This window comes from Rhinopithecus bieti, unplaced genomic scaffold, assembly GCF_001698545.2.
Source record: "Rhinopithecus bieti isolate Rb0 unplaced genomic scaffold, ASM169854v2 scaffold_6481, whole genome shotgun sequence".
NCBI lineage: Eukaryota > Metazoa > Chordata > Mammalia > Primates > Cercopithecidae > Rhinopithecus > Rhinopithecus bieti.
The window spans coordinates 1,670,232-1,696,251 of record NW_016805314.1 but is presented as its reverse complement, the minus strand read 5'-3'; the positions used below and the strand labels follow the sequence as shown (position 1 = coordinate 1,696,251).

General features: G+C 41.5%; 1 protein-coding gene and 1 long non-coding RNA gene across 12 annotated transcripts in view; one reads left to right on the top strand and one right to left on the bottom strand.

Moving 5' to 3' along the window:
• NTM (neurotrimin) overlaps positions 1–26,020 on the bottom strand; it is a 984,038-nt gene that overhangs the window by 353,910 nt on the left and 604,108 nt on the right. The window lies entirely within an intron of this gene.
• LOC108529685 (uncharacterized) lies at positions 20,569–25,949 on the top strand. The gene is made up of 3 exons (XR_001885619.1): positions 20,569–20,666; positions 24,137–24,226; positions 25,429–25,949. It is a non-coding gene; the product is annotated as an uncharacterized LOC108529685 (long non-coding RNA).

Below are 26,020 nucleotides of genomic sequence, written 5' to 3'. Positions count from 1 at the left end.
GCTTTTGCACAGTAAAGCTGCCAAAAGTAACTCACAAGTCTAGCTGATACCAAGTCACTTCCCTACTCAAAACCTTCAGTGACTCTCTGTCGCCAATGGAGAAAAGTCCGGTACCCTTAATCGGACATTTGAAGAGCCTTCACCCTCTTCAGGCAGCATAACCTCCAGCCCTGGTTACCACGACACCATCGACTCTCCGCCTCCGTGAGCCTAATTCGTTAACTGATCCTGATTACTCTTTGGCTGTCCCTGCCATTGCTCTTTCATTCAAGTCTTTCTACACATGAGGCTTCACCTCTCCATATCTTACCCATGCTCCTTATCCACTCATTCACCTCCTCTCTGCAGCTTTCCTTGGCCATCCATGCCTATGTAATTACACTCTCCTCTACATCATCGTTGTTTGTCCTTAAGATCATTGGCAATTGCTTGTGTATGGTTTTGTCATCTCATTTGACACTGTTGACTGGATGTGTGTGTGTGTGCCTGCCTGTGTGTATATGCATGATACGGTTTGAATATATGTCCCTGCCAAATCTTAAGCTGAATTACAATCCCCAGTATTTGGCATAGGGCCTGGTGGGAGATATTTGGGTCGTAGGGGGAGATACCTCCGAGTTTCAGGCTGTCCTCCTGAGATCTGTTTGTTGGGGTATGGCACCTCCTCCCTACTCTCTTTCCTGCTTCCTCTCTCACCACGTGGAGATACCAGCTCCCCCTTTACCTTCTGCCATGGTTGAAAGCTTCCTGAGGCCGCCCCAGAAGCCAAGCAGATACCAGTGCCATGCTTTGCTTCCTGTACAGCCTGAAGAAACAGGAGTCCATTAAACCTATTTTCTTTATACATTATCCAGTCTCAGGTCTATCTTTATAGTAATGCCAGAACGGCCTAACACAACAGCTTACTATAAATCAGCCTTTATACATGTTCATGCCCTATCTCTACAAGAAAACTTCTGATCCTTACAAAGTGGTGCTAAGATACATCTTTGCCTCATCTCTGTACTTCTTCTACACCCAGGCTACTCTTGTACACAGCAGGCATTCAGTATTTGCTAAATTTAAAGGGACCACGATGCCCTACTTTGACACGGAATCATACAATGCCGCTTTTTTTCTTTAGCAACCTCAAACCCATGTTTTGCATCTGCAATACAAACACTCCTCAACAATACGCTTCCTGGATTCCTCTTCAGCTTCTTTTCTGCTCAAGACCTTTCCCATCTATTCTTCTTCAGCAGATGACTATGAATGCTACACACATATCACGCTGTTCTATGTTTCTGGGAATTTCCTACTTTGCTTTATCCACCTGGAATGCCCTTCCTTATTCTTTCCTCCTGAGAAAAATCCAGGTAAGATAAACACCACTAGAAAGTCATTTCTTACCCTTACTTCCTCCTGATATATCGTTGCATATTCCACAATGACTAGGAAGTAACTGATTACGTTTTTTCCTGTTCTATTTGTTTATGCATTCGAAGATGACAGAGACTATTTCTTATTTATCTCCATGTCCTCTGGTACCAGCATAGTACTCAGCACATAGTCTATGCTTTGTGTGTTGAGGGAGTGAATAAATAAATGCAAGATGAAATATAGAGAAAAGATCAAAGCAGACTTTCTAAATGTCTGAAGGAGTCTGTCATTAGTCCAGAGCAGAATGAGATAAAATCATGACACACAATGGGATACAGGGGCACATAATATGAAAAATTTACTTGTACACATTCACCCCAAATGCTCTGCACATTGAAGTCACATCCTCCGTAATTCATTTGCATGGTCAAAATCCCCTTGGGAACACGCTTATGGTAAATAAACTGAAACAACCTCCTCAGGAAGAACAGCATGAGGATAATGAAATAAGGAGTAGCAAAAACCACATTGGAAGATGAGCATTTGCAAAGAGACAAAGAGTTGATGATATGGAAATCTTTTGCTGGCCACAGAACTCCCTCAAGGATTGACAAAGGAGTGTCAGATATGTGCCTATCTTTGGGAGGGTGCTATTAAAACAGGGCAGTAAGCTCGGCCTAGAAATCAGAGTCCTTGACAAAGACAATGGGGAAGGCAGGGACTGTCTGGGAGTGTGTGCGGTGGAGGCCTTGTCTGGCTTCCAGGTGGGCTGAGGGCCGCTCTGAGGCAGGAAGTCAGCCTGTGCTCACCTGAATGTACCGATATAACTCCCAGAGTTGCTTTGGTTCATGGTTCCCTTGATGTCTTAAGAGAGATTTGATTAGGCTAAGTGGAAGGTGGAAAAAGAAAAAGAAAAAGAAAAGAAAAAAAGCCATGTTAGAAATCACTAGGATGCAGGAAGGGGAGGAGGAGAGGAAGAAGAGTGAAATCAACTGTGAAAAAGAAAAAGGGAAATATAGCCAGAGATGTATAAAGCCTGTCAAATCTCTCCAAACCGTAACAAAAGCATGGGAGAGATAGTTTCTCTTTAATGAATGCTTTGATCAGCCACAGTTGATATAATAATTATATAAAACTAGAGCAAGACAGAAATAAGATGTGTTTTTCTCTCACATAGCCTGTAACCTTTGTGATTGGTTCATTTATTTAAGAAAAGAACAAGGCTCTTCAAAACAGAGGCATATGTCAGAGGAGAACCTATTTTCCCCACTGACTTATGCAGGAAATTTACAGCAAAGCCTGCATCCCTTTTCCTCCCTGCTCTGGAAGGAAGGGAGCATCTGCCAGCCACGACCCTGAAAGTGAACTAATGGTGGTGGAGTTTTCCTCACATGTGTCTCAGGCTAATGCCTTCTCCTAACCCACAGCTTGACAGTACCTGCTTTTCTTCCTTTCTACCCCAAACTGTTCTCCCTACTTCAGCTGGCTCTCCTACCAACTGACATTAGTCGGGCATTGCTCAAGTAATAAGATACCTCGTGCTGCTTGAAGTACTGACTTGGTGAAAATCCAGAAAGGGAGGAGTAAGCATCCTTTTTTTTCAGAATGGTACTCCCACAAGCACACGTGCTTTTTAGAAATAGCAAGGGAGAGAGGTGGTTGCCATGGGAACAGAGGTGGACACACAAACAGGAGTAGCACATTGCAGGGACCCCTCCTAGCTTCTGCACCCCCAGAGCCTCTCCTGAAAGCTTTCTCCACCTGCAAAGGAAGAGCACACACTATGGTGATGGTTAAACTTCCACATCACAGATGAAGAGTATGCTTGATCCTCAGGTTGTCAGCATGGCAGTTCAGCTGGGGCTGAGTGATTCTGGATCTGGAAAGAAGGGAAGAGAAAACAATGTCTGCTTCTCCAATCAATGTCTTGGGAATCCCCTAGACTGGTGATATATTTGAGCCACAAGCTCCTGAAACGTTGAAATAGCACAAAACACAGCAGTCTCTCATAATACCCACGCTGGTATGGTTCTCTGCCAGGCATAACCAGATTGAAATTGGGATGGGTCCCGAGAATGGCATCCCCATTGATCATTCTTACCCTGCACTGGCCCATTGTAGGGGTATGACAGATACACCAAGACAACAGGAGAAAGAAGGTGAAGACAAGAAGGCCGTGTATAGGGAGATGGGATGTGGGGACCAATGGGGAGAAAGCAGGCTGTACTCTGTAGCACCTGTGGCCAGGGGGACCTACAGAGGATGAGATTGTGTCTCTCTAAAAATTGACTAGAAAATTAGTCAATCTAGTTTCAAAATCAGGGTTTTGGAAATTAAAACAAAAGTCAACCAGCTATGAGGTAAAATGCTCAAAAACAGCTGGTTAAGTAGTACTCCCTTTGCAAAGAATGGCTTCAGGGAACGGTGGGGGGCTGGCCGGGGCAGCCCCAAGCAGAGCCTTGCCTATGTGGTAAGACAAGGGGGGCCCCAGGATGCAGCAGAGCTAGAAGCCTTCCCCTGCCACATGCTGGATGCTGATTTATTGGGACTGGAACAACTTGTCTAAAGCTGTAATTTTAACTACCTCCGTGCTGAGCAGCCAATCAGTGGGCTCACTCCACGCAGCTTTTACGAGTCCCCATAAAAGCAGCAAAATGAAAACTCAGGGGCCCTTAAAATATACTCCAAGGGTTTCTGCAGTGCAATTGGAGGCTTTTATGACTCCTGTCAGGACTTTTATGACCCCGTAAAACCAGGCAGCAGCCTGGCCTGAGATGAAAAGTGGCCCCACTGTCTTAAAGTCTAAATGGTCTGTACATTTACAAGGCCTCCAGGAAAGACGAAGGGAACACCATGGAGTGGGAGGGGTTGCCTTGAGCAAAGGTGGGTCCTGGGGTGGAAGAACCAGGGAGTGAGGCCAGGGGAGGAAAGGAAGCAAGGGCAGGTGGGAGAGAGGGAGGAGAGGTGCGCATGAGCCTGGCTTTAGAGTTCTTCAGCCGTTCAGAGCACTGACATGCCAAGACCCCAGTGCTATTCACCACACACAACGGGAGCTGAAGGTTCTACAGGCAGCCTCGCAGCTAACGTGGTCCGGGCAAAAGCCACCTTCATTGGAAAGATGAAAAATGAAGCTGCCAGGGAATCACAGGCTCGAGAGCACTTTTTCAAGGGCATCTTCCAATTATTGTGACACCTGCATTCCAGGAAGAAAAAAGAGAGGAGCGAAAAGACAAAAAGGGAAAGAAAATGGAGAGAAACACAGCTCAGACCATTCTAAGTGCTCCACACAGTTCAGAAAGAAACTTGTCAATGACGGTGTGAACACCTTTTATCCAGCCACAGCCTGTGCTATGCCTGCAAACCCACTGCCTGCATCCTCACCACCTCCATGCCAGCTCTTAGCTGAGGCCCATCGAGGCTCCTTTCAAGTCACTATGACTGAGACAATCTGATCCTGTGCCTTTACCTGGAGTCTTAAATCTTCTAAACATATTAGCCTGGCCCAGTGTTCCGCACGTACCCAGAAAAAGCCAGAGTCATCCTGCAGAAGTCACAAACAGAGGAACAGGAATGATGCAGTGTGGCCATTCCTAGCAGAAGCACATTGAGAGGTGATCTGCCCTCCAGGCAGGGCAAGAGGCTGGGTGGGCCAGGGGCATGAATTTCTGCAAAGCCACTCTGGCTGTCAAGCCCCTACATACAGAACCCAAACAAGAAGGAGAAATGATGTACGCTGACTTTAGATCTCAGAGAATATCAAAGAAACAGAGGTGACAGTGTTTTAAAATGCCCAGGGTAGAGTCCAGCTGCAACTGTTAGGCCAGCCTAGCAGTCAGCCCAGGAGAGGCCACGGTGAAGCTGACCATGTTCATAAAGTGATTGATTGTGGAGGCTATGGGTTGTCCAGGCTGGGAAGGAGAGAAAGATAGGAAGCCAGTGATATGTTTGGATGAATTATTGTGTGAACTCCCATTTACAGGAGTGTTTCCCTCCATCTAGAGGGGTGGGGGTGTGGCAGAGCAAGGAAGGAGATGCTTCAGCATGCAGGCTGGGGAGAGTCCTGGCAGAGCATAAACACACTCCCAGGAAGCTAGGTGTGCCTCAAGGGGGGCTGCAGCAATGACACTGAACTGGCAATGATTCCTCCTTAATCACTCATGCTTCCAGGAACCTTGAAGAGTGGTGGGTAAAGCAAGTATGGAGACAACAAGACCCAGCTGTAAATCCAAGACACCACTACGTGTCACTGGGCAAGTCCTTAATCTTCTGAGCCACTTCCTCATCTGTAAAGTGGAGATAAAACATTTGCCTCATATGGCCACTCTAAGGATTAGAGAAGATAAGGTGTGTAAGTGGGATTTGAGTAGCATCTTAATGAATGGACAGGAGTTTTCCAGCACCTAGAGAGAAAAGCTGCAATTTCAGGTAGAGGAAACTGCACAGTGGCAGGCGATATAAAAGAACAACCCACATTTCAGACACAGACATCTGTTATGCCTAGCACATCCATCTCTTGTAGTGGATATGTACATACTAATTTACTCTACATGTGTGTCAGGCACTGTGCTGGGTATGGCAGGTGCAGGGGAGGGAGTCAGGGGAACAGCAGGGTGACTGCTTTTCCTTCCTTAACTTTTGGACTCATCCAATCCATTCTTCTCACAACCCTTAGCATCCTGTACTTAAAACACAGATTGACCATGTCCCTAATGAAAACTCCTCAGATATGTGATGCAACCCATAAGAGAAAGTCCAATTCCCTAGGGTAGTCCCCCTGAAACCGGTCCCATTTCCCTATAGAATTTATGTTTATGTATTTTTTAATTAACATGGAAATTAATGCTCCCAGTCTTAAAGCTTGAAACCAACATTCATTTTATCTGAGTTCCTTTCTCAGGAAACTGACCCTCAGGCCTCCCAGATAATGTCAAGGAACTGAAACTCACCAGATTACCACATGCAGACAATGACAGGCCAGACCCCTCATTCAGAAGGACTGCTCCCTTACTTGTCCTTAATTCCTATTTTCCTGCATGTAGCTACATTAATTTCCCACTGTAGAAACCCCCAATTTTAGTTGGTTAGGGAAAGATGAATTTAAGACTGATCTGTCTCCTTGGCTGATGACACCTGAATAAAGCCTTCTTTGTTGGCTTCATTCATTGTCTTGGTGGTTGGCTTTCTGTGCAGCAAGCAATGGGACCTAGACCAAACTCCTGGCATTTCAGTAACACGCCCAAGCCCACATGATCTGGCCCCTGCTGAGCACCAGGCTCCTCTCTCAGCCTCGGTCCCACTTTCCCAACTCATGCTCTCTTCCACTCGGGATCTTGGCACATGCCCTGCTCCCCTACTACTGCCTGGCTAACTCCTCCTCATTCTTGATGCCTCAGTCTCAGCACAGCTTTCTTTGAGAAGCCTCAATGATACCACCACAGCACCCAGACCAAACCAGATGCACAGTTACACAGTCTCATCCCTCCAGACCCTTCTTTCAGACACTCACTAGATCCTCAACCTTCCATTCCGTTGTTGTATTCTGCAGTAGAATGGCAGTCCCATCACAGCAAGGGTGCTTTCATCCTAGCACCTAGCCCACTGTGTGGCACATAGAATGAAAAATGTAGATTCTGTTAAATATTGCTGAATAGGCCTAGACTGAAAACAGGCAAAGAAGGTGTTTCATGACCTGCTAAATGCTCACATGGTAACCCATCCTTACCATGGAGCATCCACGACTGAAGCAGGACTTGGGCTTAAAGGAGATAGAAAGGTGAGATTGGGCATGCTGTGGAGGGTGCAGTAGAGGGCAGGGGTATCTAAGGCAGGCAGTCTGGCTCATTTCAATAATGCAAGTAAGAGGGAACAACAGTCTGAACTACCACAGTGGCAGCATAAATGCACATGGCAAATAAGAGACATTACAAATAAACTGCAAATAATGAGGAATAAGAGATGGGGAGGAATCTAGGACAGCTCTTAGGTATCTAGTGAATAGGTGCATAATGAGTTTAGGAGTAGAAATTCAGAATATGAAGTTGGATACAGAGTCCAGTTTGGGCCTTGTTAATATGAGGTATGTGTGAGATATATGAGGGAAATATCCAAACAGCAGCTGGAGAAATAGATCTGATGTCCAGGAAAGGCCAGAAGCATAAAAATTGGGGAGTTAGTGGTCCAAAAGCTAAAATTACTGAAGTGGGATGAAATAGTCCTAGGTGTCTGTGTAGAGCCACAGGAGGCTAGTGTGCTTATGATGAGACCCTGAAAAATACGAGCATATAAAAAAACAGACAAGAAGTTGCTTCCCTCAACAAAATCTCACCAATACACCTGCTCACATTAGATGCTCCTGTTTCTGTGCACCTCCTAATGATACCACTTATTTTTGCCCCAGCATGTATTTTATGCTAATAAACTTTTATTGAGTGCTTACTTGGTCAAGAGTTAGATATCCCTCTTGAGGGCTCCCTTAATATTGTTTAGACTTCCGTCAGCAACCCTCACTTTCTCCTATCATCTTTTTACTTGTCTTTCCATTAAATTATGAGCTCCTTGAATCAGAAATTACATATTGCAGAGCACCTTTCCCACTCCTCAGAATGTTTACTCATTGACTGCAAAAGAAGTTTACCATTAGGTAGGGAAGACAGATATGTATGTAAATAACAATAAAGAATACAACTGTTCTTCTCAAGGTAATCATTGACTTGTCACTAGCCAAATCCAGTGAGCATATTTGCAACAAGTGTTTCATACGATTGGCTAATACTGTCTTCTTTAACGTCTTTCTCCACCTTTAGAGACATGAGCTCCCTTGACTTCTATTATGCTGCTGTTTATGTCATTTTTCTTCTTCTTCTTTTTGTTTTTTGAGATAGAGTTTCGATCTTGTGGCCCAGGCTGGAGTGCAATGGCATGATCTCAGTTCACTGCAACTTCCACCTTCCAGATTCAAGCAATTCTCCTGCCTCTGCCTCCTGAGTAGCTGGGATTACAGGCACACACCAATGCACCCAGCTAATTTTTTGTATTTTTAGTAGAGATGGGGTTTCTACCACGTTGGCCAGGCTGGTCTCAAACTCCTGACCTCAGGTGATCCACCCTCCACAGCCTCCCAAAGTGCTGAGATTACAGGCGTGAGTCACCGCACTTGGCCTGTCTCTTCTACATGGTTGCTTTATTCCACTCTTCTCAATCCCCTTTAATTTTTGTATGTCTCTGAAATTCATAGACTTATTTTCTTTGTTCTTAATTATATCCACCCTAGGAAATCTGCACACACTGCCTTCATCCATCATTTGCAAACAATGATTACAAAAGCATTATCTTTAGCTCAGAATCCCTATATATACAACTGCTTCCTGGACTTGCACAATTGGAGGCCCTCTAGGCATTTCAAACACAAGATGTCAAAACCCAGCTTGTCATCCTCTGCTACAAGTCCCATTTCTCCTCCTCCATCACTTAATTACCTCATTACCCAAGCCAAAAATATGGGACTTGTTCTAGATGCATTCCTTGTCCTTCAGATACAACTGATGACAACGAACTGCCTACTCCACTTTCCCAATAGCCTTCCTCTCTATTTGCATGGCTCCTGCCTTAGGTAAGATCTTTCTTCCATCCTGGATGACTGTAATGCACTCCCAAGAATTTGCTTCACCTGCAGCTTCTCTCTCCCAAACTATTTTCCAGTGGGTGTACTATGATGCAAATCGATCCCAGGAGGATTTTGTTTTCCTCTTAAGGTTTCCTCTCTTCTAAATTTCTTACAATGTTTCCCAATCTATCTAGGCATTAGAATAACTTACTGAACTTTTAAACTCAGGTTCTCAGACCCCACCCTAGATCCACCAAATCAGAAGTACTGGGTATGTTTCCCAAACTCCTAGAAGTTAGTATGAGGTACCCTCTCTGTGGATTGGCATTGGGGCCATTTACATAACGGGTATCTTTTGCAAAATTTCCAGTGTCTTTCTCTGGGTATTTCCAATGCAACCATTCCTCTCCAGTCTCAGGAAAAATGCTCTTATGACACAACTCACACCTGGGCCACAGTCACACCAGTGCAAGCGTAGGCACCAGAGCCAACCTAACCAAACAGACTTCCTTTCAAAGTGAATTTGTAAGAGGAACATAGAAAAGTATTCAATCTTTTCAGGCAATTGTGTGTGTAAGATGCAATCTTAGATGCTCTTACTTCTGTGTTCCATCAAGTAGATTAGAGAAGTACGGTAAGCAGTTCTGCACAAAGAGGAGAATGAAAAAGCCATGAGAAAACAACAGAATTGAGGTCCCTGATGTGATTCCTGCCCTTGGTGACTATTTTTGAAGCAAAGTTGTAGTCTTATGTTTATACACCAAGAGCTCATTATACAGCTGAACTTTGAGCAATGTGAGGGTAAGGAGTGTGGACCCCCAGGCACTTGAAAATCGAGGTATGACTTTGACTCCTCCAAAACTAAATTATTATAGCCGACTGTTGACCAGAAGCCTTACCAGTAACATAGTCAATCAGCACATATTTTGCATGTTATATGTATTGTGCTATTTATCATATTTGTATAATATTTGTATAATAAAGTAACAAAAGAGAAAATGTTAAGAAAATCATATAAGAAAAAGTAGATTTACCATCAATTCAGTAAGTGAAAGTTAATCATCATAAAAGTTGTCATCCTCATAGTCATCACATTGAGTAGGTTGAGGAGGTAGAGGAAGAGGAGGGACTGGTCTTGCTGTCTCAGGGTGACAGAGGTGGAAGAAAATCTGTTCATAAGTGGATCCACGCAGTCAAAATCCATGCTGTTCAAGCATCAACTGTGTATTTTTGATCAAGTTTTCCTTTCTTTCCCAAGTTAGATTGAGTAGGTTTCCATGTATACATCCAAAATCATGCACATTAATAAACACGGACTATAAGTGCTTCATGAAAATAAGACTTCTGTCTTTACCTGTCCACTATCATCTCTAACCTTTCTCCTCCCAAATTTCCCATATTTCCACCATGCTTAACTACTTGTCCTGCATGCCTGGACCTGCTGTTTCTGGCCTGCCTTTATGAATGCAATGGCAGGTACATGTCCAGAATGCATTCCCCCTTTCTTTATCTGGGTAATTAGCCTTATCATCCATGAAGACTTATTTCTAGCACCACTTCATTTAGAAATCCTTACCAGGCCCTTTAAGTGCAGAAAAGTCATTCTTTCTCCGTGTCCTAAAACAGCTATATTTTACATAAAATGTTTATACCTGACATGGCTTTGGTCATGTGGCATCAACATTGATACTTGTCTGTTTCCCTCATTTGACTTAAAATGAAGGATACGGGCTATGCTTATATCCTGGGCTCTCTATTACTCGGCACAGTGTTGGACACATAGAATGTCCTCAATAATGTTTATTAAATGAAAGACTAAAGTAATCATTTAATCAATCACCTATTAATTACTAATTACTCAGAAGAAGATGTCAAAGGGAGAAAAGGATGGAAATGTGGACTACAGTAACTCAATCTCTGAGTCTCAAACAAGACTCTTATTGTGAAACTGCTGTTCTCAACTATGCAATGCAAGAGATGCATGGTTATTTCTTTTGTTTTCCCATTGAAGAGACAAGAATGAACGTAAGAAACAAAAGAAACAAACAAACAAAAATCAACAACAACAACAAAAAACACCTCTTTTAAGTCCTGTTTCCAGGGTATCTATCAAAGATTAGATAACTCATCTTTTCAATAAAAGCTCCTCAGTAGTTAGAACGCATTGCATCTACTCTATGGTACATACTACAGTTCTTAATGTATAGTAAACAGTAATTGAACTGAATGAGTTGTTGAGCCCATTTATTGCACAGTATTGGTTTTTCTTGTACCTGAAGTCAATGTTCTTGTTCAGGTTAGACAGTATGTATATCACACATATAGAAAGTAATTTATCAGGTAACTGGGTTCAGAGCCTACTCACTATAAAAACAGACTAAGAGTCAAAATGAGATACTATTTTTAATATAACATATACGTGGAAAATAGTTTACAGAGCTCCGTCCCTGCCCTGCAGGAGATGAAAATGTGATCCTTTGCTAGCTCAGACAAAATCCACCATGCTACATTAGGCTTGATAGCAAATTTTATACTTGCAAGCTTTTATAAAAACTGTATATCTGAAATCTTAATAATGCAGGAAGGTGGATTATGTTTTTCTTCTCTGTTCAGGTTTACATCAACAGAATCAGAACTACTTCTGATTTGAAAGTCAGCAGTTCTAGTAGGATCTATATGAACATTTTGTTAAGGTTTTGTGTAAGACTGAAGGAACCTGAATTTATAGACACACACACACATTATAGACACACACACACACGCACACACACACAGACCCACGCAAATGCCAAAATGAGAATCTTAATGCTGAAAATCATGATAATACCCATGTACAGAGAGAACTACCTTGAATGTTCAATATTGGTCACCTAAAAGAATATGAAATATTTAAGTGAAAATTTAAAAACAAATTCTCTAGCGTCCTCTATCTGAAACATTGTCATTTTTCATTTTAGTTGCTGACATCATCCACACACTTACATATGCAGCATGGCCACATTATGAAGAGCATCGGATTTCGATTGAGGTTAGGAAGAAAGTCAGATTTAGATTTCTGTTCAAATCTAGAATTTCCCGTTTATCAGCTATGAGAGTTGAAAACGTTTAAAAATAATTCCAGCCTTAGGTTTTCTTCTCCATAAAATGTAGTGAATAAAATTTATTCTGCCAAATTTACTGGTTGCTTTTGGGGATCAAAATCAATAAGACTGATTCCTCTACCCCAGCCTCAACATTCCAGCTACATATAATAACAGTATGGGATGGATATCTTTATTGTTCCAAATGTTTACAACTTCTTGCATGAAAGAATTATATTATTATCCCCACTGACATCAGTTTTGGCCATTTGACTTGCTTTAGTCAATGAAAAAGGAATAGAAATCTCATGTATTACCACAAAACGAAAGCTTTAAGAGCATTCACATGGTTGTGCCATTCTTTTCCCTCTGAAGCAAGACTGCATGACCTAAAGGGAACCTATTCCTATGTGCTTTGGTCCAGTAAGTAAGTAAGTGTGTGTATGTGTTTGTCCATGTGTGTGTGCATGTATCTACATATGCATGTGTATATAACTCACCTTTGTTGTAAGCTACTGAAGCATTGGGAGCATTTGTTATTGCAGCATAATTTAGCCAATCTGACTGACACACATTAGAACCTCTTAACTACTTTTCACTTCGATATCCCGCCAGATTAACTGATGCCATTTCCTCTAAATAACCTACCAAAAGCCCATAGTTACGAGGCTAACATTTAGTATATTGGCATTTTTCTGATCCCACGAGTTAAGTGAATAATTACTAAGAGTTAGTTTCTTTTATGCCATGTATAACATTACTGCAACATCATACTGTAATTTAATTCTGCAATGAGTAAGTCAAATATGATTACACACATTGATAAGAACAAACCACTAAATAAATTACTGTTGATTTTTTTAAATGATGAAATGTATATGAAAGTGTTTTATAAATTTAAAATTGCTGTTTTGAAATATCAGTTGATACTAATCTGTTAATTAGTATGTTTTTGAGCAGCTACTTTTTGGAAGACATCATGCAGGGAATAACATGAGACATAATGATATAGAACTATCCTCAAAGGACTTTCAGTCCAGTGTATTTTGAAAGGGAATCAGCAGTAGCATATTTAACGACGTATCTCAGTGATCAAACACAGTACCAACAAATTCTATTGTATCGATTAAAACAAATCAAAACAAAACAAAGAAAAACTGGTGCAGAAGGCTATGGACCCACTATAGCTGGATTCACAGAATCAGGAAGATGATATATCTATTTTACTCAGTTTTTACATATTTTAATTTCTGTTTATCCATTCCAAAATAATATGAGCTCACTACTATAGGCTTAAAATAAAGAAATATAACTGTTTTTGGTACTACGTTTTCATCACGTAAAGCCTATTTTAATGGGGGCTCTTGTTAGAAGCCTTCCAGGCAGAGGTCTTTTTGTATAAGCTCAGCTGCCTACCTAACTGTCTCTGCTGGCAATCAATTCATCAGACCCAGAAAACTGTCAAATGAAGGTACTGCCTATGGAACCACACATATCAATTTCTCTAGCGAATCTCTGATTTAAATGGAGGTGGCAATGTTCATTTTCCTGACTTGGAGAAAAAATCCTGATCTCAGGTAAAAGAAGCAATGACAAAACCCATCAACCTACCTCACCATATCTACAACTATCATTCACATGGAACATCCACCACTGCCAGTCACTATGTCACCAGGCCACAAAGGATAACTCCATTTTAACTTATAAATCCTATATCATGATGGGAGAAAGGAGAGAGAGCAATGCAGTGGCCCCAGGACGCCCGGCATATAGCCAGGTCAGATCACCAATTCCTCTGACAGTGGAGTGGAGCTGGATACCCGTTGTGCAAAGGTTCCTTAACAAATCAACTCAGGGAAAGGTTAATATCTTATTAGGCAATAACCTTCAATGCTACAGTCTGAATGGTTTTTGCCTCCCCAAAAGTTCTGTGTTGAAACTTAATCACCAAGGTACTGGTATTTGGAAGCAGGGCTTTTGGGGAACGATTAGGTAATGTGCGTGGAACCCCCATAAGTGGGATTAGTGTCCCTACAAAAGAGCCCTCAGGGAGCTTGCCTGCCCCTTTTACCATGTGAGGACACAGCAAGATGGTTCCTCACACTATCGAGGAAATGGGCTCTCACCAACACCAAATCAGATGGTGCCTTGATTTTGGACTTCCCAGCCTCCAGACTGTGAGAAATAAATGTTTGTTGTTTATAAACCACCCAGTCTGGTGTTTTGTTATAGCAACCAGATTGGACTAAGGCAACAAGCATATGTTCCTTACAGGTAGACAGTACGCATGAGTCATCCCTGTGTTTCCAGCACTTAGCCCATCGCCTGGCATATAGCACATGCTCAATATTTACTTCCTAAGCAAATGATTGCTAATCTTTGACTGAGTGGCTGACTGTTCAAATAAAGAAAGCCACATATTTGAGTATTTTGACTTTCCTTCAGGCTCATCATAAAATACAGAGCACTTGGATTATTTGACAGAAGTCTAAGTGAAGTAATATTGCTTGAAATGATGAAAGTTTTATTAAGATTTTCTTTATACTCAATCTATTATGCAAGGCCTACCTCAAATATTATCTCCACAATAAAGTACTCCCTAGTCCTCATTTTGTAGTCTAAATCTTCAGTTCTTTTCCTCACCAGGTAATGTGCCAAAGAGCAAAGATCTTCAAAGTCTGTGTTGCAATACATTTGTTTTATTGTAGAAACATCTTAATGGGTCAAATTTTAAAAGATAAAAGCGATGAGACGGGCTGGAATGAAAATAGAATAGAATAGAGTAGAATAGAATAGAAAAGAATAGAACAGAATAACACATTTTGCAAACAGCAAAATCTTAAATAATTTCAATCTGTATGGGGCTGTGTATGTGTGTACTTGTCTGGAGTGTGTTCCAGTTAAAATATGCTTATTTCTAAGGGTGGGTGTGAACAACTTTGCAAATAATTGGTATAGATAATAAAACTAGACAGACCTGATGAATACTTTTTTCCACCACTTGCTAGTTATACAACTTTAGACAAATAACTGCCTTTTAGAGCATCAGTTTCCTCACTAGTCATATGGGATATTTACCACCTGTTTTCAGAACTACTACATTGGTTAAAATAAATGAAATAATGTAAGCAAAATTTGCTTGGAATAAAAGATCCTCAACAACAACCATTCTCTCTTCTTTCCCCTTTTTTCTGTTGGTTAACACTGACACATCATAAAATAACCAATACAATCTTCTTTGCCTAATAATTATGTTGGAGTTGTGTTGGAACTATAATTATGTTGGAATGTGTCAGATTTCCCCCATAAGAATTAAGTTCTTCAAGACCAAGGAATAACAATCATTTTTTCACTCAGTTAATACTTATTGAACCCCTTTTATAGTCAGGCACTCTTCTAGGCAGTAGATACATAAATGAAAACCATAAAAATCCCTGGCCCTCATGGAGGTTATAGTCCTAATAAGGAAGGCAAATACAAACCAAACAAATAAGTCACATGCCAACAGCTAAAGTGTCAAGGAAAACGTTAAAATAGGAGTATGAGATAAAAAGTTCTGGACAGAAGGAGCTGCAATTTTAGACAGGATGGTTACAGCAAGTTTCACTCTGGTGAGTTGTGTATAAATGTGACCCACATATTCCATGACATGATACATGTTTAATTAATTAATTAACTGAAACAATAAAATGAATGTCAGGTAGAAGCAGCAAAAGTGATGGTCAAGTATAGAAAAGGAATGGAACTAAAACAGTCCTTTCATAATTTTTTTCTGTAGTCTGCAAAGCGGTTTAAAACCCAGGGAAGGGAAAATTAAGCTTTTGTGCAAAGGATGTTTAAAGGCAGATGTGTTTAAAGAGGATGCAAAATCCAGAACAGCAGATGACTCTCATCCAATCTCTGCTATGCTATTTCATGTGAATAACCAGCAGAGACATGTCCCTAGGGGCTGCATCTTTAGCGGCCAAAGGACCTGTCAGGGTTGATGTTTCAACTTTGAAACTGTTTCCAATAGGCCAGATGGGGTTCTTTGAAAGATAGTCTAGGTTTCCTAAGAGATGTTTCTAATTCAAAGAAAAATCAGACCCAAAGAGATCCAGCATAGTTCAATCCAAAACAGGGTCAGATTTCAAAGCTCTCCAATTCAGAGGGGAAATAACTATGAACACTGATTCATTTATTCTGTGTTTATTAAGTGCTTGTTGGGTACTTCGGGGCTGCCTAGAGGGTGGAGGGAGGTGAACAGAGCAAACACTTGGGGAACACTCACTATGTGTTGTGTCCTGATGACAGACCCTTTACAGGCCTATTTCAGTCCTTACAACAGTTATATGTAGGGGGGGTATTGTAAGAGAGATTGGTTGCTGCTCACCAAAACTTGTTTTCTCTTCTTCTTGGGCACCCTACTCAACGCCATTTTCCCACCTCTTACAATTACGTGACACCGTGACTGAATTCTACCCAGTGGAATGAGCGTAGGAGTAACACGCACGATTGCCTAATCCTGGGCCCTTCATAACTTTTGCCTATGACGCCGCGCACTCTCCCCTTCCCCCAGGAAGATGTTGAGACCCGTGGTCATCTTGGAAGTCACAAAGTGAGTGCAGGAAACCCCTCCTGATGCCCCATTCCCGGATGTCGCTTGAGGCCAGGCCTGACACCCGTGGTTGCCAGCAGCATGGTATTGCACTGTGGCATGGGCAAGGGATGGAGAGCTATTGCTACACCACAGAGACTTGCAGGTTTATTTATTATAACAACTAGTGTGCCCCTAGTTAGTTTTGAAATCGGTACCAAGAGCAGGATTCTCGCATGATTAAATAAAAAATGTGCTCATAGATTGCACTTGGGCAATGGTCGTGAATAAAACAGAATGGGATAGAAGTTTGTAGACCCTTGTTGTGAAATAGCAAAATATTTGGTAAAACTGTCCCTTGTGGTAACTTCTATGGCAAACCAAGTGCCTACTGGACCTGTGACTCTAGAAGAAATGGATAGAAAGAGCCAACGCATTTCTGGAGTTGATTACTCCTCTTTGTTTACACCGATGATCACAAGAGATGAACTCAGAAGAAAGGCTCTTATTTTCAAGCAAATGAAGCGGGAGGGAATGAGAGACTGATTTCAGAAATGCTTGGAAACACCAACTCAGTCTGGATCTCAAATGTCAGGAAGAAGATTTAAAAAATAGTTCTAAGCAGCAAAGGCTCAATAATACTTACTGATCGGACGAAAGGCCTCACCTTTGTGGCAATTATCAAATCAAGGCTTTTGCCTTCCTTACCAAAGCCTTTCTTTCAGACGATCCCAATGCATCCATATTACGAGAAGTAAGAGGGCACAGTAACACAAAAAGAAAGCAATAATGTAGGTCTATGAGTTATATCTATTTATAGTTTTTATTTTTTTCATGTGGCAAATGGATCTGCCTGAAAATAAATAGAGAAGAAGCTTATGACACTTGACAGTTTTGTGTAGCTGAAAACTATGATTTTCCTTTAAAAGAGCCTGGAACTGTAAGCCAACTGCCAAACACCCCAACACGCACTCACAGAAAATGGGCTAGATAATTCATTCAGCCCCCAAGGAGGGTGTACTCCACAATGACCACTTCAGATGTGGCCATGGAGGATACTGAACAAAGAAGAACTATCCGGTGTGTGATGCCAGGGGGCCACCACTAACAACAGATAAGAAATCTCCCCCAGGAGAACAGAATCAGAGTACAAATAAGAAGCTGCTCCACTGCCAGGACAAAAATATCACCCATGAACCAGTAACTGCTGTGTATCTTTAATGCTTCCATTTTCCAAATAAGGTGTTTTACTGTGATAATCCCATCCTGCTACCCCATTTAAAAGGACTGTGGAATACGGGGTGGCAATCTTTTCAGTTATAGGTCGGTGATCCATAAACAGCCATGGCTGATCATGAAGAAAAAGGCGTAAATACCACCAAGTGAACTCAGACTTTGAGCTGAATGCAATAATTGAATTGGATTTTGAGTAGTTTACCTTGGGGCTGTGTATTCTGAGTATGTGCAGAAGGGTATAAATGGATATTTACTGAAATGCCTACTGTAGCTATGATTGATACCTGTACACCAAAATCTGTGCCATTTTTTCTTGGCATTAATTAGGTTAGATTCCTTTTCTTTGGCTCCGCAGGCAGGTAGATCAAGTGATTTCATTCTAGCCAAAAGAAAGTGAGAAAAAGTGATATATACCAAGTGACACTAACAATCTCCCTTATGTATTCTTCTATATTCTGTCCTCTTTCTTTGGCCGGAAGCCAATGCTCAGGGAACTTTAGGTGTCATGTGTTCAAGATGGCAGAGCCTTGGTTAGCCTGGATCCCTGAGTGACTACATGGAGCAGAGCCTCTCTCCTCAAAAACAATCAGAAACATTCATTGTAGACTGTTGAGTGAGCAAGTCATAAATTTATATTGAGTCAACTCAGAGAATTTTATTTATGTAATAGAAGATACAATATTATAGCCAGGCATGGCGGCTCATGCCTGTAATCCCAGCACTTTAGGAGGCCGAGGCGGGTGGATCACCTGAGGTCAGGAGTTCGAGACTAGACCGGCCAGCATGGTGAAACCCCATCTCTACTAAAAATACAAAAATTAGCTGGGTGTGGTAGCACATGCCTGGAATCCCAGCTACTTGGGAGGCTGATGTAGGAGAATCGCTTGAACCCAGGAGGCAGAGGTTGCAGTGAGCTGAGATTGTACCACTGCACTCCAGCCTGGGAGACAGAGCAAGACTCCATCTCAAAAAAAAAAAAAAAAAAAAAAAGATACAATTTTATACTCTCCATTTTAGAGAGGTGAAAACGAGGCTTGTCATGTTTTAAATTTATTATGTTTAATAATTTACATAAATTTAGAGAGGTTGGACTCAACCCTGTGTCTCCCCAACTCCAGCATCTCTTTTTGTTATGTCACAAATGACACATTATCATTTGAGGATTGAAGGTACAATACAGGTTATTGAAAATGGGATCTATTGAGGTCAAGATAAACTAACTAACCTTTTCCCACTTTCAGATATTAGGCAGATTTGCTTTTGCCCCTTCTTTAGGTAATGGGTGTTCTTCCATGTAGCGTGACTAAAAGAAAATCCGTTTCCTTTGAGTAGCTAAGGAAGCAGCCAGTACTGTGTGAAGAAACTGAATCTGGGCAGGCCCTGCAAGCTAATGAAATGACCCCCTCCCCCCCCAACTGCTGATTCCCCTGGGATTCTTTAGGTAAATGAAAATCATAAGCCATTTGATCCTGAAAGTTTTCTGCAAAAGGCAAGATCAGGTCCTTTCTTTGTGTTAAATCTTGCCTTGATTAAATTGGCTTTTTTTTCTTATCGAGTTTCCAAAGCTCTGAGTTACTAACAAGAAAAGGTTTTAATAGGGTCCTAGATTTTAAAGCCAATGGGCAACACAGCCTGGGTCCTTTCTGATGTGTAATGAATAAAAGAACCTAAATCACTGCTTTCTAAAGTCACCTGTTTAAGAATTACAATAATTTTCCCCTTTATTCCACCCTGCCCCTCTTCCATGTTATGTGTCCCCAGTGCCACTTGCTTTAAAGGGCACATACATGGTACAGACCCAGAAATTCTGCTTTCCATAGGGGAGTACCCCAGCTGGAAGAAGCCAGAAGCCCCTCTCCCAGCTGCTCCTGCACTTTCAGGAGCAGATGTGTCTGTTCCATGACCCTCCCTGTTTCCTCATCCCACCTCTCTTGTCTCTCCATTTCTGCCATCGCTGTCCCTGTCCATTCTCCTTTCATCCTTGTTCTTACCCCTTCTTTCTCTTTACATTCTTGCACTCCCTATGCCTTCTCTTGATCTTTGCAACAAAAAACCCCACACTGGGGAGAGTTGCAAACTCTCCTCCAATCAGGGCAAGTTCCTGTGCACAAAACAAACAAAAAACAGTCTCCTTTTCCATGAGAACAATGGGTAGCTGCCTCCAAGTCCTCCCTCCCTCTACCCCAGTATGTTTCTCATAGACTTTTCCCCTTGGGCAGATGGGCAACCTAGGACATAATTTCAAACTGCAGGGATTCTTTTTTTTTCCTTTTAGTGTTTTTTGTTTTGTTTTTTTCTGTGGGTTTGTTTGTTTGTTTGTTTTCTCTCCTTTTCTTATTTTTGAGATGGAGTCTCGCTCTGTTGCCTAGACTGGAGTGCAGTGGTGCAATCTTGGCTCACTGCAACCTCCGCCTCCCAGGTTCAAGCAATTCTCCTGCCTCAGCATCCCAAGTAGCTGGGATTACAGGCACCCACCACCAAGTCCAGCTAATGTTTGCACTTTTTAGTAGAGATGGGGTCTCGCCATATTGGCCAGGCTGGTCTTGAACTCCTGACCTCAGGTGATCCACCTGCCTCAGCTTCCCAATGTGCTGGGATTACAGTCATGAGGCACCATGCCAAGCCTGTTTTCTCTCCTTTCAAGGGCCCAAGAGCACATGCAAGGTTATCTGAATTGAACTACAATTTTCAAATTCTGCCCTAGCACAGAAATATTGGATATTGTAACAAGAGAGAAAATGAGAAGACAATGTGTGTCCACTACAGTCCTCTCCCGCCACAGATCCACTACAGAGGTGCCTGGCAACACAGAGTAAGCAGAACATTTCCATAAAAGTGTTTTATTTTAATCGCTTAACAGCTTCATGCCAATGAATCATCCCTCAGTTGAGGACGAAGTGCCTGCAGAGATTCATCAAGACTGCTCCAGCTCGTGACTGGAAAGGGAGAGAGAGAAAGAAGTGCTGGGACATCCAGCTGTCACATAGCTAACCGCAAAGCCACATGGTCAAACAGAGGCACACTGGGGCTCCTAGGTGGAAAAATGGGTGCCTACTTAAAACCTACACAATCTGGAACACTGTGTCAGGACACTATAATTCTTTCTCCTCCTGTCCTCATCTGGTAGCCTTAGGCAATTCAGAGGAAAAACAATGTGGAGCATTCCTAAAGGGCCTACACAGTTTGGGATTTGTCCACCTTGGCTCTTCAGGCTGCAGTTGCATTTGCTGAATACCTGCTATGTGCCAAATCTCATCTCCCTCCTTTCCATCAAAACAAACAAATCCCAATAGGGATTAGTGAGGTTGTAAAAGGATTCCCTTATTTAAACTTATTATAAACACACATACACACACTCCACAGGTCCAAACTGCAGAACTATGAAATCAGCTTGAAATAATGACAAGTAGATAGGCAGGTGGAACAAAGTACTTCCCACAAACATAGAGTCGCATTTGAACCCCTATTACACAGCCAGGCAGGTGCTACTCGCAAAGTTAACTCTCATTCCTCTTTGCCCTCACTACTCCCCATAACTTGCTCATCTTCCTGTTGTAGAAGTGGTCACTCTGGGTTGTGTTCACTTGTTTAACTTCCTTTCTATCACCACACTGAGTATCTTAAGGGCCACATCAAAGCTTTTTCTATCAGTACATCCAGAGCTCAGCACAGCATTGGCACACTGTATGTGCTCAATAAATGCTTGTGAACAAAATAATATATGAATTAGTGGGGCAGACTCTCACTTGTTTTTGAAAGTGTGGTGAAAACTCATTCTATTTCTACATACAACACTGTAAAATTCAGACAATTGCTCATTTATGTTAGAATTCCTTAAGAAAATTCAATAAGTAAGTCATAATGAAACAATCTGGGGAATTTAAGAGATCAATGGAAATCATTAAATTCAGTTTCCTGTCTTTAATCAAATTTTCCATTTTCAAGTGGGTGTTTGGCAAATACACGTGGGTTTTATCTAGCAGGACCAATGGGATAATAACAACCAGGTTGAATTCTATTGGGCAATAAAAATTCAGCATCAATGGTGCTCTGTGGGGAGAAAATAAATTGGCCTTATTCTGAATATACCAGACATCATTTTGCTGAAAGCTGACTTAATTTTTCCTATCTGGCTACCAATCCGGTAAAAATGGCCAATTCCTGTTCCAGAAACATGGGTAGAAGTAAATCAGGAATTCAAATAGTAGTAATACCGTGAATTTTCTTTCGACATCCCTTCCCTTCACTTCCCTACAGTTCTCATTCCTCTGTAATTACTTTTAAAACTGTAATCCATTTAGTTTCAAAACAGCAAGGAATTGTTATGCATCTGTAAGGTACAGTTGGAATCTGACTCAGTTTACTCAGCAGCAATAATGTTATAAAGCCACCTTTCTATCACCTACCTGCCTACCTATATTAATTAATATGTGCAAAGAGCAAGGAGCTCCCTGTAGAGAATGGCTCTACATATTCACAAAGGGCTATTACCATTGATTGCCAGTTAGTAATTAGATGTCACCAGTGCCATTACCAGATCCATAGACTTGCAAATGCTTAAGCCATAATACTGCCATTTCAAGTGTTGTCAAATGTGTAAGTCAAATGTCTTTCAATGTCATGTCCTCTTTGGGGCAGGGAGAATGGCATTGTAGTACTGCCTTCTGGGCAATTTTGAGTTAATAATGAGGCAAGTGGCTCTCAAACAGCTTCAAACAATAACCCCTTATTGGATTACCAGACAACGAATTAATGGCCACTAAGAGGCTGGCAGATCATATCTTAATTAAGCCCAGGCAGTTGAGAAGGCTCTGTGACTCCTTTTAACTGCATTTCCATAGCTCATATGGGCTGTACTTCACCTTGGCCAGAGGTGTGCCCAATTTTTGAATGCCAACATAGCAAAACATCTTAAATCATCACTAAATGTTGTGAATGTAAGCTAGTTTCTCTAAACCTCAAGAAATTACTATGCCAATTGTTAATAATGCTGTCACACACTTCTTTTAGTTTAAATATCAGTCTAAGATCTAAAAATTGGACAGCCTTATCCTCTTCCATTCAGCAAGGAGATGGATTGTTTTGGTTTTTTTTGTTTGTTTGTTTGTTTGTTTTTTGTTTTTTTAGCACCAAGCAAGCCAACCAGGGCACTAAAGGAAGGATGATACTGGAGTTTGACTGAGTAACCTTGACTTTCTGTGTTTCAGTGTATAGCATCAAACGAATAGAACATGACTGCTCCCTGCCCACAGATATGTGGAAATATTAAAGAGAATATGTTTGAAAATCCCCTTAGTTTCAGCGACTCAAGAATCCTATGTCTGGTTCCTAACTTTGCTTCCAAGTGTGTACCCCAGAGTGAGTGATTTACATGCTCTCGGAGGCTCTGTACCCTCATTTTAAAAATGAGGGAATTAGATCGGAACCCAGACAAGAGTTTTGTTTTCTAAACTGCATCCTAGGGGACTTATTTGCCACAGAATGTTAATAGATGTTTCTGATCAAAGGGTTTCCTGGTCAGGTACATTCAAGTATGCAGGTGAAAAACCAGATTAAACATATGTTAATGCATTTCAAAACTGAAGTATTACTCTCACAGCCTTCAATGTGCTCATGTAATTCTCCAAACTCTGGGTTATGCAAGCAATATTTAACAAACTTATTAAATTAAGGAAACATATTGTGGTAGAGTATGCATGGTACTAGTGTGGGAACTAATATTAGGAATTATTAAGTTCTGATAGTGTTCCATAGAGCCCTAGGTTACCGCTGTGGGAGCCTCGGGAACAGTCTTAGGCAATGGGGAAGAGACTCCAACCTCATCAGCCCCTTAACCAGAGCAGGTCCACTGTTTCTTTTTCTTCTCACTTTGTTTGCTTGAATTTCTTAATAATGAGTAAGATTTGTTCAAAAGAATAGGTGCTCTGACCAAAATAATTTGAAACCCACCAGACCAGGTGTTCTAAAATACCCTCCACTGCAAACATCCCTGAGTCTATTACTGTTTTAAAGAAAAATATGTAATAAAATATGCATATAAGTAGCTTTCTTAAGTTCTCTAGATTCAATTTGTGATGGTTTTATTCCAGGCTTTCTAGCCGATGCTATTGTTCCCTCCACTGTCAATTTGCACTTCATATTCAAGGGTATGAAATATACCTTAATTTTGAAGCAGCCTTTTTATCTCACTGAATAGATGATACGCGCTCTCATTCTCAGCATTCCAGAAGGTACAGCTCAGCTCATCTGACTTCATGTGGCTCCCTTCTCTCTTGACCACAGAGCCTTCTTCTGACCATGAAGAGCTTTTGCAGAAGAGCCTCCCCCTTGGACATAACTTCAGGTGCTCACACTGCCATTCTTCCTGACTTGGTAATTATTCTGGGAAACCTTCCTTTTCTCTTCAGCTCATGATTGATTTTCTCCATAAATTATTGTGGGCTGTTCTTGCATATCAAAGGCCACATAAAAAGTCATTGTACTGCACTGTTAATGGGTGCCTGAGAATAGAGACTTGTTTCCCTTTTTTTTTTTTTCTTCAGGAAACTCGCATTGCATTGGGTTAAAAGGTTTCTGCTTCAGATCTTAATTGGACATCAGAATTTACAGTATCTAGTCAAAAAGAACAAAATCACCTCTTTCTGACTTTAATCTACAATCCTAGCCCTTACTGGGTATATTTACATAAGCCTTTAACCATGTCACACAAACGAAATGTTCAAGTGGCTGTATACATTCAGGATTAGGAGTAAATGAGTCAATGAGCTGGCAAGACCTTAAGACCAAAATCCTTTTTTCTTTTATGTGAGGAAAGCAACTGCTCATGAATGCTGTGACTTCCATTGCCTAGGGCTGCGGAAGAGGTATGCACCTGAGTGATTGGTGGAGCCCAGTGTGAGGACAGTTAAAACACACAGAGCTATTTGGCATGGGTAGAATAGCCTTGCATGACAGATACCCGCTCATTGTTTTCACAATAGGAAGAGCAGACGCTCTTGGGAGATTTGGCAGTACAACACGTGGGGTGACAGCACACAGCACTGAAGGCATATAATGTAAAAACTGTCAGACGTAGTCACTTTTTGTTTTCCTTCCGTTAAAAATGCAGCAAACTATCCTACCATTCCCCAACTTTACCAAATGGCACTGGTGAGTGGGGTAGCAGAGATCAATCCACGCATTTCTGAAGGGATGGGTTCCTCAGTGTGTGATAAGCCAAATATGTTTGATTTCCAATATGCATGTATGCATAGAAAGCTTCCAATGGATGGTGCTGACATTTATCTACAGCATCTAGGACTGGTGGGGCTGGTCACCCCTGTGCTCGTGAGTGAAAGTAAATGTCAGGCAAGATTAGTGGTCGTGTACTACCCACACACGCCGGTATTTTTCATTCTCTGTGTATTCCTCATGCTGCTCTTCATTTAGGGAACAGTTGTGAGAAATTAAATGTACCTGTGCTCCGGAGGGAGCAGAATTATGGAAATGAGGGCTGTGTTATCATGTAGCACTTGCACTGAGATGTTTTTCAATGCAAAATACTACTCACCAGCTTGTTTTCTTCTGCAAATTAGAAACAGACGCCTGAAGAAGACTTCGTATTCTTGAGTCTGCCCGTGACCTATGGATCTTGGAACTGCAGAGAGCATCCTGGACATTTTATTTATACTATTAATTGGATCCATTCATTTGTGATTGCAGTTACAACTGAACTGGGGTGAAAGAGGGTGGAGAGGAAGAACTGACACTGAAACATTCTTCTAAATTATCTCTGTGTTGAACAGTGTGCCCATCTCCTATAGTTAAAAAAGACAAAAGGAAGGAAGCAAGAATGAAAGAAAACATGAATATAGTCAACAATTCCTTAGGATCGAAAGTGGGAAGAGAACATTGAAAATTCATCCAAGGTAAAAGGCAACTGAGAAGGAAGAGTCAAGTGATGGCAGTCCATAAACCATACTGTCCCCGACCTGGCCAACTGGTGGCCAAGGTAAAACAGGAGCAAGAATAATCAGAACAACCCATCTCCTGTCCTCACCCACGCCCGGGTCTAAGCTTCCCCATGGTTCTCTTATCACCTCTCTCTTTTCATCACTTCAACTTCATCCCATTAAACTTATTGAAAGCTGAGTTAAACTAAAGAAGGAAGGAAGGAAGGAAGGAAGG